This window comes from Triticum dicoccoides, chromosome 1A, assembly GCF_002162155.2.
Source record: "Triticum dicoccoides isolate Atlit2015 ecotype Zavitan chromosome 1A, WEW_v2.0, whole genome shotgun sequence".
Taxonomy (NCBI): domain Eukaryota; kingdom Viridiplantae; phylum Streptophyta; class Magnoliopsida; order Poales; family Poaceae; genus Triticum; species Triticum dicoccoides.
Window position 1 is genome coordinate 584,357,822 of NC_041380.1, and position 15,774 is coordinate 584,373,595.

Genomic DNA, 15,774 nt, shown 5'->3' on the forward strand with positions numbered 1-15,774 from the left:
GGGATTGTGGAAATGTACAAACACGTTGATCAAATCTTTGAGAGAGGCGAGGAGGGAACTGTAATTAAATAAATCTGACTAAATGGAAAAGATGAGAAATTATATAAACCCACAGTGTACCGTATAAGACTTTTTCAGTAATGAAGAATCTTTATATTAAGATGTATTTCGTCAAGACAAACAGAAGTCTGTTGGCACTTGGCAGTAGGTGTAATTTCATCGTATATGTTTTGCTTCCTAAACTATATAGCTCTATTTGTTTACCCTATTAGCATCGATAACTTATCCTGAGAGTTTTATATAGACACAGTAAAACAGAACTTAAGTTTACCATGGAAGCAAAACTTAAATGTGAAACGAGGGAGAGAAAACGACGCAGCAAAGCGCACACGTCCACTCTTAGTATATATTGTTCCAGATAGAGGAGACATAGAGGGAGCCGTGGATTATAGATTTTACAATTCAAATCTACATCCACTCGTTGGGCAACGAACCGAAAATTCAAAATGGGATAATGAGTATGCGTCTGGACAGTTCCATGCATGTTCGCTCTGATGAAGCGAACTGATAATCGAAATACAAATTGTACAATGTTCATACTAGCTAGTAGTCGAACTGTTGCCAGGTGGAGAACGTCTGTCCGAACAACCACCACGCCGGCACGACGTCCTGGAAGACCTTGTACTGTCCACCGGAGGAGGTGATCGCGAAGCTGAGCGCTTGTCCTTGCAGCCCCGCTAGGCACTGCCAGTTAGCGCCCCAGTTCTGGGACATGGGGATCCACGCGGTGTTGGTCCCCTTGACTGACATGCTCTTGACCGACCCGCTCCCGGCCATGTTGGTAACCAGCACAAGCTCGAAGTAATTGAAACCGCTGATGGTGAAGCGTAGGCCGCCCTGCCTCTGGCACGCGACCTGCTGGTAGAGGACGGGGACGATGCCGGCGCGGTAGATGGCGAGGTTCTCCCAGGCCGGCTGGGACATGTCGAAGTGGACACGGGGAGGGTTGCACCAGCCACCGTTGTCGCTGGGGAGAGCCCAGTTGGGAGGGCAGAAGTTGGTTGCAGAAGTTGGTGTCACAAGTGATGAGGTAACACTGCCCGCACGACAAGCCATTGTTGAAGAGCGCCGTGCTCAGCGCAGCGTTGTTGATCCCGTACCCGGCGTTGTACAGGTTCTCGTACCCACATGCGCCACCTGCACATTATTTGCAAATGCAGATCGATACAGTCAGACATGCACTGCATGCGTATCAGCAGGTGATAAGTAATATTGGGCAAACTGATAATGCCGGAGCAAGCTTGATTAGCTAGCTTACCCATTGTGTCAGAGCCGTCGGCACCGCCGTAGAACGTGGCATGGGCCGGCAGCCAGTAGCCGGACTTGGCCGGCACGAAGCAGAACGCGAGAACCGTCGCGAACAGCTGCAAGAAGCGCATCCCAGCTGCCATCCTTCTGATGAGAGTCCGAGAAACAAGGAGAGATCACTCAGATGGTTGAGCTTCTCTCGCAGCTTGCTAGATATTGTGACGATCGAGTGGGTTTGGTTGTGAGGAATGATTGCGACAATGGTGATGCTTAAATAGGGATCTAGCTAGCTAGCTTATGAATGAGGTGAGCAATGATGGAGAGGGAATGATTGTCGTGTTAACGTATGAGATCGCGGTTCCAACGGTCGTATAGGTGCACATGGCTGCAACCTCCACAGATTGACTTGAGCCTTCTAATCATCCAACGCGGGTCATAACGGCCGAGCTCTACTACCTCGTTTCTTAATATAAATACATTCGAAATGATAGGTTAACTGAACAGCCGATTTGACATTCTTCCATTTGTTCTAGTTAGTGCTGGATGTGACGTTAGCCACCAACTAGTTAAAAGTTCTAATCAGTCTCTAACTGCAAGCCCAACTACCTCCAATTCTTGAAGCGCGTGATTCACCTCTTTCATTAGTTGAGTTATGCCTATTGAATTACACTCAGATTACAGTATAAGAAGCATGATAAGGACACAAATCACCCCTAAAAAATGATAAGGACACCAAGGCATCGAATGTGTACGCAAGTACACATTAGTTTCTTATAATCATCGTCATTTGAGTCAGCCATGTGATCAATGTCAATGATACAGGAATACGGCCGCTATGTCTTCAGCACAATTTTTTAGGCAAAAGTCTTCAGAGTTTTCTTTGTGAATACCTTAATCAGGAATCTTTTATTCACTGCTGACTGATTCAACCCTTTGATCTCTCTAATTGACATACTTTGGTATCTCCTCCTTGTAAAATAACTGAAATCATCGATGAAACCTGATGCTCAAACCCATGGAAAGATTCTTTAAGCAAGAGGGTGGCCCGATCTTCACATCGTAGGATCAAAACAGGGAGTATAACTAGCTGCAAGAAGCCGGGATAACTATCTTTAACCTATCAAGGTTGATACGACCCGTAGGTTGGGAAAGGCTGAGCGAAGTTGTAAGAACTTCAACCCGCAGTCCGAATAATCACGGAACCCCAAATCCGGACTAACAAACACAAAATAGCCAGAACCGTAGAGCAAGAATTAACGGATACCAAAGGCTCCTTCTCGCGAATCCGTATGAACTCACAAGATCAAATGTAGTAAGGATCTCTCGGATCTCTAGCAGTCTGGCTCCATAAGCTTGTGGCTGGAAGGCTTGACAAAATGCGCCTAAAAGGATGGCGGTGATGGGGTTTTATAACCTGGCGGTGATGGGGTTTTATAACCTGACAACCCTCCTTAATTAGATAGGTGTGAAAAGAGTCAAAAAATGAACAACTTTGCATGGCTTTCTAAGGAGAATAAGCAGTCAACTTGGAGAGTTACTGTAAAATTTCTCGGATCCTTGCCCAACATTGACAGCCTGGACACCTTCCAACAAAATGGTCATAACTTCCGATGCACAACTCCAAGTGATGAAAAAATAATGGTTGGGAAAGTAAATTTGAAGTAGCTTCTATTTTTGTTGACGAAAAAAAAATAGTGGCCACTGGGACTCAAACCACCAAACTTGAGCTAGGTAGCAGGCCACGGTAGCCACCTAACTGAACGAAATTTGATGTAAACAATGGATAACAAGGCTTTTGTAGGCCCTGAATTTGTGAGGTTTAAATGTGCTGCAATCAGTGGGGCCCATTTTGCACTTGTTAACTTTTTCTAGAAATTTAAGAAAATTATGTAAATTATACTCGGAACAACCAAAATAAAGTTCAAATATTCGTGTGTTATAAATATATACATATAAATAAGAGAACATACTTAAAAAATGATCATATATTTTTAAATATTTAATTATTTTCTTAGAATTATTAAGATAAATAAGTAGTATTAACTAATCGATTTTTTGTTAATTAAAATATTAAAAATAATTTTAAAATAAATTTTTACTTTTTATAATACAAAATTTTCAATTATTGTACACACATTTTTATAATTCATAAGTCTGTTGTTTAACATATATTTATAATCAAAATATTCATACTGTCAAAATTAATTTTGTATGAATATTCACTTATGGATCATATTATATTAATCAAAATTATGAACACAAAATTTACTAAATATTTATTAATATTGACTTGTGTATAATTTTTACTCATCGCCTGTATTCATAATTTTCATATAAATTTCACTTGTGCATAATTTTCATTGGTGGCTTATATTCATAATTTCATATAATTGAAATATAGGTCACGAGTGTATAATTTTTTGTATTTACTAAACATTTTTAAATATACTCTACAGGTGCATACTCTAAATGTTTGTATTTACTAAACATGTCAATACACACATGGTTTATATATAACATATTTTTATAAGTAAAAATGAAGATTTTTGAAAATTACATGAGTAATTTTTATGTAAGTTAATTTTTGTATGTATATTATTTATAACACACAAATATTCGAACCTAACTTTTATACAGTGATTATAATTTACATATTTTTACAAATTTCTACCAAAGGAAAAAACTAAAATTTATAAAATGGGCCGCACTGATTGCAGCCCAATTATGCTGCATGAGCATGTTCATTTACAAATGAGGTTGTGGCGGCCATTGAAACGGCAGCTCCATGCCGCTACGATACCATTCTTTGAGATATTATTCATTGATGTGAAGGTTTTCAAGCACTAATGGTCATTCATGAGAAGCACGAGTACAAAGGTGAAGGTCATTCTTTCGCGAAAGCTCGATTTAGTCTGTATCTTTATGAACATTATGACTTAATAAAGGTTTATCGACCCTCAAAAAAATGCTTTTGTACCAACAGATGGGTCCCACTGGTCATAGAGACGTTAATGCAAACCATCATGTTCGGCCGCTGCATGCATGCTGGACAATGCCACATGTGCACGCCAAACAAAATATACTACCATGTCATCATATTTTACGTCTACGCGTCCCATTAGCATTGTATTTGCATCAGCATGCCAAGTTTAGTAACGTCAAGCGAAATGTGGTGCCAGTATGTCTATATAGGATTTGCATCATATTTGCATGCGCATGCAAGCTTAGAATGCCAAGCAAAATATGGTGCCACGTCATCACATTTTACGTCTATGGACTGGACTAGCACCATATTTGCACGCGCTTGCCAAGTTTTGGAACTAACATCATATTTGCATGCACATGCCAAGTTTTGAAATTATTTATCTTTAGTTTGCAACTGCAAGCACTAAAGTGAACACCTGCCAAGTTCCAGCACTAGCAGTGTAATTACCTTTTTTAAAGGACCCCGATAATGCCTGAACGTTTAGAATTTGACCATGGCAAATTGGACATTTTCGATGGCAATTTTATTGACGCAAGATGACAATTTTAGTTGGCAACCATGACGTTGCTTTTCCGTGCTAGCCATATGAATGTTTGTTTATCTTTAGTATGGTCTATGGCTAGCACGGAACGACGCTAGAGATGGCAAGAAGATCGATCCGCCACATGAAATCATGGCCAAGGTAGTGTCTCATTTGAGTGAATGGAGGGCTAGCTGTTCATGCTGGAACAAGCAGCGGTGGCAACCTCCGGAGGAAGGATGGATTAAAGCTAACTCAGATGGAGCAGTCTCAGAGACAGGAGGAAAGGGAGGAGCAGGAGCTGTACTTAGGGACCACAATGGGGCATTCCGGGCTGGACTATGTCACCATTTTGTTGGCATTGTGGATCCTGATATGCTGGAGATCTTGGCCTGTAGGCGCGCCCTACAAGTGGCTCAGGAAATCAATACGGAGAAGATACACGTCGAGCTAGACTCTCAAAGGGTGGTACAGATGTTAAATCATCCACGGAAGGAGATGTCAACCGCTGGACCATTGATACAGGAGATCAAGACGATGCTTCAGTCTTTCACTAGGTTTAAGGTTACTTGGGTCCGTCGTTCTGCTAATGTTGCCGCGCACAGATTAGCTAAAGTAGGTGTTGGAGATGAACTATGTAAGGTTTCGTTGGGGGTTACCCAGACTTTGTGCTTGATGTAATCTCGGATGACATTCCGAGTGCAATTGGTTAAATAAAAGCGGCAACATTGATCCTAAAAAAAAAGTTGGCAACCCTGACAACTCCATGCTCAGTATATTTTCGCTAGAAAATTATCGTGCTTGTCAACTAAACTTGCCATTCTCGCGTCACTAGAATTTCCGTAAAAAACGTTCAACTTGCCGTGGTCAAATCCCGAACATCCAAGATTTATCATTTTGCGTTTTAAATGCCATGGTCTTGTGTTCGATTCCAACTTCTTAACCGAGTCTGTATCTTACCCCGCTTGGAATTAGTATCCCCCAAACTGGTTTATCATGATTCTGGGTGTGGCATCAATGCCGACGCTAAGAGCGCCATCCTCCACATCGACAAGCCGGAGCCCATTAACGGTGACCACAGGACGGCGCTGACAATGAGAGAATTCCTTATTTAACACTGTCTTAAATTTTCTTGCTCTATTTGACACTGAAAAACTTTTTCTTCCTTATATAACAGAAAGTTTAAATTTTATTCCTTTTGTGACACTTTCATCAATTTTGACTACTAATAGTGTTAAATGGCACCTAAAAAAACGACTTTACCCCTGATGCAATTTGTGACAAAAATTATTCAAACGACCAAAGAAGCCGTTATTTACATGGTCGAGGAAGCTGGCGGACAAAAACAGAGCCGTTTTTACCCCTGATGCACACGTACACGTGAAACTGGCTTGTACTAGAACCGGATCCATCACTCCATCAGGTCGATAGTCTCGCTAGAGAGCAAGCTTAGCCAGCCCAGGCCACATGAGCATATGCAAAGTTTACGACGTTGCTTATGTTTGCTATTGATACAGGGATCAGTCAAACTGCTTGCTAGTCTGCTTCTTTGAGCTAACTTTGCATGCACACAATTTCCGATGACTTGATCTAGAGTTTTAGAAACCACCATGCCCGTCCTCCATCCTGCCGGTTCCGGTCCTTCTGTACGTGGCAACTATAAGGTTCCGGCCACTATTGGCACTGTACATGGGACCGGGCTAATTAGGCCAACCAAGCTTAATTATGGCTCTCGAAACGTGACGCCATGCAGCTTAGTGGTCGAGTAAACAAAACAAAGTTGCCAACATAATTTAAGCTGGATGTTAGTTATCGCGTGTGCAGTCAGGCCGTCACTGCAGTGCATTTCTTCTTGTTAATTAGCCGTTCAAAAACAAGTCAACCAACCTACATACTGGTGTCTTGCAAAGATGCAGAGGCGCCTGCACGCACCAAGCGACATCAGTCCATAAGGGCAGGAGATGATCGACCTCAAAAGGTATGCTCTACACTCGTAGAAAAAAAAGGGTTTTTCTATTGTCCTATAGTACCTCAGCATCTGCATGTATATTGTTTCTCCATGGACCTGAAATACCTGACGGTGTCATGGCGCACTGAAACTTCATTGTTCATGTAACCACCAAAAATATTGTTGCCTTTTTATTCCTGTGAATAATGCACTAGGGGTAAAATTGTCTTTTCACATGTCAATTAACAACGTTAGTACTCAAAACGGATGAAAGTATCATAAAGGGAACAAAATTTAGATTTGGTGTTATATAAGGAAGGAAAAGTTTTCCAGTGTTAAATAGGGAAACAACATTTAAAATAGTGTTAAGTAAGGAATTCTTTCGCTGACAATTGTCATCCACGACGACCACCCTTCACTTCCAGCCGTCGACGCAATGTTCAGCGAGCACAACAAGAATCAAAACCCACGCCGGTGGCGTTAGAGAAAAACGAGGTCACCACGCCCTTCTACTTCCAGTACTCAACGTGGGACCCAACTGACGGTGGCCGCTACGAGTTGCTGGAGATGTATGTGCCCCTGCTGCGCCTAGATCCCGACGAGGAGGACGCCCTGCGGACCGCGGCGGCACTCTGCTCGTCGTCTCTCTACCACTCACTGAAATTCAGGAGCTTCACTAGCCACTACAGGAAATCCATCTGTGTGCGTGCTTAAGCTTTCCCCGAGTTCCGAAGCACAGGTTGTCCGGCTACAGCCCTCGGCAACTGCTGGGATTCAGCAGAGATGTGTCGTTGATGAAATCCAGACAACTAATAATCGTTAAATAAAACAAACTCAAAGTTAAGAATAAAAATCTTATGAATACCGCTTAAGAATAAAATATTTGTGTAGTATCTTTGTTGATGAGTCATTCTTACCAAAGATAACTTTATTAAGCAGAATTGGCATGGAAGTGCACAGTGTGTTTTTGTCATCATGACGAAACAATAAAGCATTTGTTCTTCCAATGTCATGCAAGTAGCTTTTGGCATGTATCCTCCATGTAGTGTTGCTAATATATTTGGTAACTGGTTACATGTGATTGATAACATATTCTCGGGGTGAGAGCGCTCGCTGTTAATTATTTGGTCGATATGGCTATCCAGAAATGATAAGGTTTTTAACGATAAGAGAACTTCTCTTTTTTGAGTTATCTACAGGTGTACAAATACGCTTTGTTTATGGATATCTCTACAATGTGTGGAGTATTAAGATCTGTTTATGGAGCTACATACAGGTTGGAGAACACGGCGAGGGATACTTTTTTCCAACGTGAATGACATCATGATCTCAGGATTAGCCCTCCTCCGGCTTAGGCGTTCTACATCCATTACTAGCACTTGTATTTTGCCGTTTTTATTTTTTGCTTAAATTTGGTTTGTTTGTGTGCATTTTAGTTATGCAGAGGCCAGGTGTAATGCTTAAATATTTAAAGTAATAAAGCACCCTTTATCAAAAATTCGGAGGGAGCATTGCTTCTTTAATCATGGAATTTTGGGGGTATAACTGCTAGTCGTTCCATTATGACATATACTGGCTTTGTTCCTTCTCGCGGTAGTTACCTCCTGAATCCTTGTCGTGGTAGTTATCCCCTGATTCTGTAGATTGGTTTATCGAGTATAACTTATTTTTCATGGGCTTTGAGGTGCCCGCAAGAAGTATTTTGAGCATGTAGAAATTCGAAATAATGAAGTTGAGTTACTTGAGTATTATTATCATACGCCAGCTAGTGATATCACAACGCCTTAGGGCATGTACAATGGTTGTTAAGGGCATGTACAATGGTGCTATCTTAGGAGTGCCACGTAGGATAAATGATGAGTTGGGGGAGAAAGAACTCATAAGAAAAGGCTTGTCTTCTCTTATTTAAGAGAAGACAAGAGATGATCTCTTAGCATAATATGTCTCACCACGTTTTTAGGAATAACTAGTTATTGAAGATAAGACTAAGAGATGACCCATTGTAGACATCTTTTTCTGTCCTCTCTAAATAACATGCAAGGCTTAAGATAAGATTATCTTATCAACCATCGTACATGCCCTAAGATAGTCTTATCTTAAGTTTTGCATGTAATTTAGAGATGACAAAAAAGATGTTTACAATGGGTTATTTTTTAGCCTTATCTTCAATAACTAGCTATTTCTAAAAATGTGGTGAGACATATTGTATTAAGAGATCATCTCTTGTTTTCTCTTAAATAAGAGAAGACAAGCATTTTCTTACGAGTTCTCTCTCCTCCACCTCATCATTTATTATACGTGTCACTTCTAAGATAGCACCATTGTATATGCCCTTATCAAACCAGTATGCACAAGGTGCGAACTTGTTGAGCTGGAGAGGTCGGAGTTCTATTTGTAGTTGAGATGGAAAGAGTGGAGAACTTGGCATAGCATTCCCTTCAATATGCCATGTCTTGCCGAGCCCTATATTTTGACCAGGAAACCGTAGAACAATGGTTCTACGGTATTTATATTAATAAAATTATATACAAGCAATCCAATTACATCTCATCAATCACCCAATACCAGTTTTGTGAAACATGAAGGAAATTATAAGTTCTGTAAGACCCAGGAGCTAATCTTGGCCGCTTTTGTTTGCTTTGCTTTGATCTGTGCTGCCCATAGACCTTCTTGAAGGTAGAATTTCCAACCCTGAATATGAGGCACTGCTGATCGAAAGATCTTATCATTTCTGATGAACCATATGCTCCAACAACCCATCAAGATAATATCCAGTGCAATATCTGAAGGGAGTTGCTCCGTGGCAAGTTGAAAGTCATCAAAGACAGATATGCCTCTAGATTTGTGGGGGATGATGGAATCCCAGCATTGAAGAGCAAAAGGGCAATTCGAGAATAAGTGGAGTAGGGTCTCCTCCGTGATATCTGAGTAGAGAGCACAGTTATAGCTGGTGAGATGCATGGATTTTCTATTGAGGAGGTTCCTTGTGTTGATCCTGTCATGAAGGAGTAGCCAAATAAAAATCTTATGCCTCAGTCTGCAATTTGTCTGCCAAATCTGTCTAAAGAGCAGGTGCACTAAACTTGGTCCACACATATGGTGATACATCTTGATGGAAGAGTATCCTTTGGAGGCTCCCAGTACTTGCCATTCATCTGGATTATTGGATTGTGGTCTGTGCTGCAGGTGTTGTAGTAGCAAAGTATACTGTTGAAATGCTTGTTCAGACATAGGAGTGTGAAATAGATCAGACAGGTCAGGTTCTTCCATAGCAGTCTACAGAGATACATGTTCATTCCTTGTATAAGAGTGTAGTTCAGGGAATTTGAGTCTAAGTGGTTGCTCCCACCAGTTATCAGACCATAGCAAAGTGGTGTCACCAGAATGGGCTTTGCAAACTGCAAATTGTTTGTAGGTTGGCAGCAACTTGAGAATGGCTTTCCACCAGAAAGAACCTACTAATCTTTCACCAGGCAAGGACGTAGCATAGTAAGTCTCCCAGATGATCTTGATCCATGGAGTATCAACTCTGTTAAGGAATTTATGTAGCTATTTCATCAGAAGGGCCTGGTTATGTATGTCAAAATCCAAGATCCCTAGACCTCCATTGACCCTAGGTTGACAAGCAGTGTCCCATGCTATGAGAGCAGCACCTCTCTCCAATGAGCCATATTTCCTCCAAAAGCAGTTCTTCAGATAAATGTTCAGTTGTTTAACCATTGTCTTTGGTATCCTTAACGAGCACATGAAGAAAGTTTGCAAGCTGGTGAAGACAGACTTAATGAGAGCTAACTTGTCTCCAGTGGAAAGTAAAGTAGCACAGCCAAGCAATCTATTCTCCACTCTCGTTAGAAGAGGTAAGTAATCTTCTACCCTAGGTTTGTGCAAGCTGAGAGGTAAACCTAAATATGTGTGAGGAAGAGACCCAATCTGACAGCCAAAGATAGATGACAGATGATGCATCTGCTCAATAGAAGTGTTGATTGGAATCATAATAGACTTATTGTAGTTGACTTTCAGCCCAGTGTAAGCAGCAAAATGCAGGAGCAGATTCTTAATGTGCATCAGTTGGGAGGCATCAGCTTTGACCACTAAAATGGTATCATCAGCATATTGGATGATAGGAAAATCAGGGCTTGATTGATGTACCAGAGGGGGTTGGATCATTGAGTTATGCATTGCCACATTCATCATAGATTGTAGAATGTCAGCAGCTAGTACAAAAATGAGAGGGGAAAGTGGATCCCCTTGTCTGACTCCACATTTGCATAGGAACTGTTTTCCAGGTACCCCATTGAGAAGAACAGAGGAAAAACCAGTGCCATAAATCATTTTGATCCAATTAACCCACCTATTTCCAAATCCTTTGGCTTGCAGAATCTCAATAATAGTATCATGATTGAGCAGATCAAAGGCCTTTTCAAAATCTAATTTCAGGAGAATGACATCTGCATCTGATTGGTGGCATTGATGAATGTATTCATAAGACCAAGCTAAACAATCTTGAATGCATTTGTTGGATAGAAACCCATATTGGTTTGGATGGATGAGCTTGAGTATCTTACTCTGTAGTCTGTTGGCCAGAAGCTTGGTTAAGATCTTCAGGGTGCAGTTTAAAAGGGAGATGGGTCTAAAGTCATTAGGCAGCACAACATCATCTCTCTTGGGGATTAGAGTAATGAAAGAATAGTTGATACTCTGCAAATTTACAGTACCCTGGTGGAAGTCCTCAATAAGATTATAAAAATCAGGAGCCACAATGTCCCAGCAAGATTTGAGAAAAGCTGCATTAAAACCATCTGGTCCAGGGGCCTTATCAGTAGGCATCTTCTTTATGACATCATCAATTTCTTGCTTAGTAAATGGGAGTTCCAGGTCTGATAAATCATCATGTTGTAATAGAAAATGCTGAAGCATGAGAGGATTTTCAGTTCTTGAGGCAGACCCTAGTCTCTGTTTAAAAGCTCTGTAAAGGATAGCAGCTTTAGCTTGGTGGTCAGTATGTTCTTGGTCATCCTCATCCCTTAACACAGCAATATGATTAAATCTGTGCTTGATAGTGGCTTTAGCTTGAAAGTACTTGGTGTTTGCCTCCCCCATTTTAATGTTTCTGATAGTGGCTCTCTATTTCCAATAAATTCTCTGCTACTCATTAATAAGGCTCAAATGCTCAATCAGAATCCTTCTGCCATTAGCCTCCTCTGTAGATAGATCCCTGAATTCCTCAATAACATCATAAAAAAGGATCATGTAGTTGATGTTCTGAATAATAAGCTTGTGGTTTGAGATAGTTTTGGCCCAATTCTTTAAGCCTTTCCTCAGTCTTTTGAATTTAGCAGCAATTCTTTTGGCACTATTCTCTTCATGTACCTCTTGCTCCCAGATGTTCCTAACCACATCTTTGAACTGGGGGTGCTTCAGCCAGAAGTTCTCAAATCTGAAAACCTGTGCTTTAGGGATACAAGTACCCACTTGAATAACAATGGGAAGGTGATCAGAGGTAGTTTTGGCAAGAGGGATGGCTTGAGTGGAAGGAAACATGAGGGTCCAAGCTTCTGAAGTGAAACACCAGTCTAGTTTCTCCAAAAGAGGAGCATCTTGCATATTGCTCCAAGTGAACTTTCTGCCTTTCAGTGGAATTTCAACAAGTGCTTGGTTATTGATAGCTTCATTAAATAAGAACATATCCTTCAGGTTGCCTCCCTCTCTATTTCTGTTATGGGGATATCTGATGTAATTAAAATCACCAAGCACCAGCCAATTGACATCATCCCCCACCTGAAAGTTTTTAAACCAATCAAGGAAAACAAGTCTTGCATCTTGCTGAAAAGGGCCATAGATGTGGTGAGCTTCCACACAGTCCCAGACAGCTTGCATGTAAACTTAATGGTCAAAGAGAAGTCATTGTGATGCTCCAACCGCCCAGTAAAAAGATTGTCATTCCAGGCAATCAACAATCCCCCAGAAGCACCAATGGATGGAAGAAATTCGAATTTGGAGATGTTCTTAGGACAGAATTTCCGAATATATGAAGTGTCAAATAACTCTCTCTTGGTTTCCTGGAGACATAGGATGGAGTAATTGGATTCAGCAATCTTATTAGATAGAGCATCCCATTTCTTTGGGTCATTGATACCCCTAATGTTCCAGTTCAGGATGTTCCAATTTCTCTTCATGAGGGGAATAGAAAACTGGTAGAAGATTAGTGGGAGGCTGGGATGTGGGGTGAGAGAGACAGATCATACATATCAGATCAACCAGGATAAACAGGAGAGAGAAGAAAACAGCAATCCATACAGTCATAACATACTGGAATCTCATATAAAGAGTCTGATTCCTAGAAACCATAGAGGGAAAGGCCCAGATACACATCACAGACACAAATGTCCTCATATCTCCAAAAGTGCAGGTACAAACACTGACTAAACTGACCAAACATAGCTACTGTCCACTCTTTCCACTAAAGGTCCCTTCCTTGCTCTTGATGGCCCCCTCTTTGTGAAGGAAATATGCCCTAGAGGCAATAATAAAGTTATTATTTATTTCCTTATTTCATGATAAATGTTTATTATTCAAGCTAGAATTGTATTAACCGGAAACATAATACATGTGTGAATACATAGACAAACAAAGTGTCACTAGTATGCCTCTACTTGACTAGCTCGTTAATCAAAGATGGTTATGTTTCCTAACCATGAACAATGAGTTGTTATTTGATTAACGAGGTCACATCATTAGTTGAATGATCTGATTGACATGACCCATTCCATTAGCTTAGCACACGATCGTTTAGTATGTTGCTATTGCTTTCTTCATGACTTATACATGTTCCTATGACTATGAGATTATGCAACTCCCGTTTACCGGAGGAACACTTTGGGTACTACCAAACGTCACAACGTAACTGGGTGATTATAAAGGAGTACTACAGGTGTCTCCAATGGTCGATGTTGGGTTGGCGTATTTCGAGATTAGGATTTGTCACTCCGATTGTCGGAGAGGTATCTCTGGGCCCTCTCGGTAATACACATCACATAAGCCTTGCAAGCATTACAACTAATATGTTAGTTGTGAGATGATGTATTACTGAACGAGTAAAGAGACTTGCCGGTAACAAGATTGAACTAGGTATTGGATACCGACGATCGAATCTCGGGCAAGTAACATACCGATGACAAAGGGAACAACGTATGTTGTTATGCGGTCTGACCGATAAAGATCTTCGTAGAATATGTAGGAGCCAATATGGGCATCCAGGTCCCGCTATTGGTTATTGACCGGAGACGTGTCTCGGTCATGTCTACATTGTTCTCGAACCCGTAGGGTCCGCACGCTTAAGGTTACGATGACAGTTATATTATGAGTTTATGCATTTTGATGTACCGAAGGTTGTTCGGAGTCCCGGATGTGATCACGGACATGACGAGGAGTCTCGAAATGGTCAAGACGTAAATATTGATATATTGGAAGCCTATATTTGGATATCGGAAGTGTTCCGGGTGAAATCGGGATTTTACCGGAATACCGAGAGGGTTACTGGAACCCCCCGGGAGCTATTTGGGCCATAGTGGGCCTTAGTGGAAAAGAGAAGGGGCTGCCCTAGATGAGCTGCGCGCCCCCCACTTCCCCTAGTCCTATTAGGACTAGGAGAGGTGGCCGGCCCCCTCCTCCTCTTTTCCCCTCCGAGGAATCCTAGTTGGACTAGGATTGGAGGGGGAATCCTACTCCCAGAGGGAGTAGGACTCTCCTGCGCCTCCCCCCCTTGGCCGGCCAGCCTCCCCTCCTCTCCTCCTTTATATACGGAGGCAGGGGCACCTCTAAACACACAAGTTGACACAAGTTGATCCACGTGATCTGTTCCTTAGCCGTGTGCGGTGCCCCCTGCAACCATATTCCTCGATAATACTGTAGCAGAGTTTAGGCGAAGCCCTGCTGCTGTAGTTCATCAAGATCGTCACCACGCCGTCGTGCTGACGAAACTCTTCCCCGACACTTTGCTGGATCGGAGTCCGGGGATCGTCATCGAGCTGAACGTGTGCTCGAACTCGGAGGTGCCGTAGTTTCGATACTTGATCGGTTGGATCGTGAAGACGTACGACTACTTCCTCTACGTCGTGTCATCGCTTCCGCAGTCGGTCTGCGTTGGGTACGTAGACAATACTCTCCCCTCGTTGCTATGCATCACATGATCCTGTGTGTGCGTACGAAATTTTTTGAAATTACTACGAAACCCAACACTTTGGACTTGGTGATCCCCTCTTTGGACTTGCTGGCCCCCTCCTTTGCCTTGGCAGCAACCTTGGGTTTCTTGATCTTAGTGCAGAGCTTCTCTTCTGAAGTATCTTGTGCATTGACCTTGCAATAAGTAGTGTTCAGATTTTTAATAACCTTTGCAGGTAATGGAGGTGGGAAAGAGTGGCAAGCTAAACAATCTTTATCCATGCAAACAGATTTCTTATAACCCTTTTTTAGCTTTTGGAGATGACAACTCCTCCTTACCTCTGTCTCCACTATAGGGGCCCCTTGTCCTTCCTCTTCCTGTTATGATGAATAGCAGAGGTGGAAGACGAGGTGATATCTTGGGAGCCACACAACACACCAGGTGTATTCTCCTGGTCCTGAGAAATTGCCAAGATACCAGAAAGATTAGAGCTGTCAGGACATGAATCTGGCAAGGCAAATGGAAGACAGAGCTCTTCATTTTTGTTTTGAGAGATAATGTCCCAAACTTTAGAAGTAATGAACTGCTTGGCCCAATCAAACTTCTCAGGTGAAAGGAAAGTAACAGACAGGAAATTAACCCAGTTAACTGGTACCTGAATGATCTCCTTACTGATATCTTTAGGTGCAAAATGTTTGGACCAAATATGAGCTCCTTCCTTGCCAAGGTACTTTTCCTCAGTACCAATGACAAATTCTTGGATAGTGGGAGTGGGCAGCCCTGTCCCTGAGATAATCATGTGATCAGACTTAAACATAGGGATGGGAAAACCAGGTGGAACAGTGTCATCA

The 15,774-nt window shown here is 41.8% G+C and overlaps 1 pseudogene; it reads right to left on the reverse strand.

The window, feature by feature from the left end:
- Window positions 1–460: 460 nt before the first annotated feature.
- LOC119343241 lies at window positions 461–1,532 on the reverse strand (annotated as a pseudogene).
- Between the last annotated feature and the right edge of the window lie 14,242 nt (window positions 1,533–15,774).